Genomic DNA, 2,872 nt, shown 5'->3' with positions numbered 1-2,872 from the left:
AAAAAAAAAAAAAAAAAAGATACCATTTTACTCCCAAAAGAATGACCATTTGAAGGCAGGGGAGAAGGAGCTCTTCCACATTGTAGGCGGGAAGGTAGGATCCTCACCAGGACGCCAGCTAGAGAACTCAGGGTGAAGATTCCTCAAAAAACTAAAAATAGAAATGCCGTTTGACCCAGATCTTCTCCTTCTGGACAGTTTCTTGAAAGAGTTGAAGACGTCGTACTACAGGGCTGCACGCGTATCCATGTTTATAGCTGCACGATTCATAAGCACTGGGTCTTGGAAACCCTGTGTGTGGTCCCCAGTACCTGAGTGGATAAGGAAAACGTGCTTGTCTGCAATGAAATGTCACCCTGCTAGAAAGAAAGATAAATTTGAGATAGTCATGGGTAAAAGGATGCAACTTGGAAAGAATGCTAAGTGAAACGTCGGCCACACCAGCTGAAGTATTGAATGGCTTCTTTTATATAAGAAACTCAAAAATATACACAAATAAAGAGAAAAATAGAAGATAGATGAATAGAAAGTAGGGAGCCGATCAAATAATTTCCTAAGTGAGGCAGTCTGCTGTTGCAAAAACTAACTTAGTGTAATGCTAATTTGTTTCATTTATACGACTAGTTTGTCTCAGTTCATTGAAAACAAAGTTTCTTTTTGTGTCTTCTTTGTAAGAGAGTCTTTTTAAAATGGTTTTTGAGTACCTACTTTGGAGATAAGGATACATTAACTATTGTTGTTTTATTATTTTGTAATAAAGATTTGCTACTTTTTTTTTTTTTTTCCTGAACCGGGATTGAGCTCAGGCCCTTGCGCTTGCACTTGTGAGGGAAGCACTTATTCTACTGAGCCATCTCCCTGGCCCCCAAGAAAGGCTACATTTTTTCATGAGATGAAAAAGTATGTCCAGAAATCCATCCATTAAGGCAACCTACTCTTCTGTCCCCCGAGCTCCTGGCGATCACTAACCCACTTTCTGTCTCTCTGCATTTGCCTCCTTTGTTTTATTTATTTATTTATTTATTTATTTATTTATTTATTTATTTATTTATTTTTGTGGAACTGGAGATTGAACTCAGGCCCTTGTGCTTGCCAGGGAAGCACTTATTCCACTGAGCCATCTCCCTGGTCCCTGTTTTGTCTTTTTGAGGCAGGGTCTCGCTATGTAGTTCAGGCTGGCCTTGAGCTCACTTTGTAGCCAGAGTGGTCTGGAACTTGCAATGATCCTCCTGCCCCAGGCTTAGCAGTGCTGGGATTACAGGCATGTACCACCATGCCCAGCTTGCATTTGCCTCTTTTGGACATTTCAGATACATGGAACCATAAACTATGCCAGTCATTTGTGACTAGTTTCTTTCACTTAACATAATTTTCCTAAGGGCCATCTGTTTTGTAGCAAATATTAGAACTGCATTCTTTTTCATTGCCTAATAATATTCCACTCATGCCTATGCCACACTTTCTTCATCAGTTTGTGGATGTGGGAGTATTTTTTAACAAATAGAGCCTATTTATTTTTATATCTCTCAAATAATAGTTCATTGTGTGAACATACTTCTTTTCCTGTTGATAGCCTTTTCTCCTAGTTTTTGGCTACTTTAAGCTGCTATGAACATTTTTTTTTTTAAATTTTGGTTTTGGTAGTTCTAAGGACTGAACCTGGGATTATCTACCATACAGCTACATCCCCAGCCCTTTAAAAAATTTCATTCTGAGACCGGTCCAGTGGTGCACACCTGTAATCCCAGCACTTGGGAGGCTGAGGCAGGAGGATCACTGTGAGGTCAAGACCAACTTGGAGCCAGTTATGGGGGTATACACCAGTAATCCTAGCACTCAGGAGGCTGAAGCAAGAGGATCGCACTGAGTTTGAGATCAGCCTGGCTGCAAAGTGAGCTCAAGGCCAGCCTGAACTGTGTAGCGAGGTCCTATCTCAAAAAGCCAAAAAGCCAAAACAAAAACAAAAACAAACAAACAAAACCCAAAACAAAACAAAACAAAACAAAAGACCAACTTGGGTTACAGAGTGAGTTCAAGACCAGCCTGGATTTCATAGTGAGATCCTATCTCAAAGAGATTAAAAAATAGATAAATAAAAATTTTATTTTGAGACTGAGTCTTCTAAGTTGTGCAGCCTGGCCTCAAATGCTCCACCCTTCTCTCTTGGCCCCCTGAGCAACTGAGATTACACGAATAGCCACCTTGCCAGCAGGCTATGAGAGTTTGTACAGGCTCGGGTGGCCCTAAATATTCATTTCTGTTGGGTTACTTCCTTAATTACTTAGGAACAGAATTGCTGCGTGTCAGTCCACATATGCATATTAAGCTACAATAGCTGCAAAGACTTCCCAAAGTGGTTGTAGAAAGCGATGCTGCTTCCACAAGCAATTTTCCAGGCCTCGAGTTACTCCTTATTGTTGCCAACACGTGGTGTTTTAATTTTAGCCCCCTGCCCAGGGGATACTGCTATCTCACTAGTTTTCATTTGCATCCTGCAATACTAATGTTGAGCATAACTTTTCTTTCTTTCTTTCTTTTTTTTTTTTTTTTATAAAAGCAACTTTACATTTATTGGCCTTCAGTAAAAACATAAGAGGAGTCAAAACAATATGAACACATGTTTTACAAACACTCCCAGGGCAAACCACTGAAACAACTGCCTTTTTACATATCATCATAATTGCCACTGCCTCACTTCCCTGTTTGAATTCATTGATCATTTCTAGTTGGAGACACTTTGTAGCAGAGTAATGTTATCTCCTTTCAGCATGATCCTACCCAGTTGTTTTCTTGACTTTGTTTTAGAATGAATTTCTTCTGCATCATCTAATACAAGGTTCATGTACTCATCAAAACCAATAATACAGCCCTC

Source organism: Octodon degus, unplaced genomic scaffold, assembly GCF_000260255.1.
Source record: "Octodon degus isolate 3935 unplaced genomic scaffold, OctDeg1.0 scaffold00064, whole genome shotgun sequence".
In the NCBI taxonomy this organism is placed as follows: Eukaryota; Metazoa; Chordata; class Mammalia; order Rodentia; family Octodontidae; genus Octodon; species Octodon degus.
The sequence above is the reverse complement of the archived record's forward strand: the minus strand, read 5'-3'. Positions refer to the sequence as shown.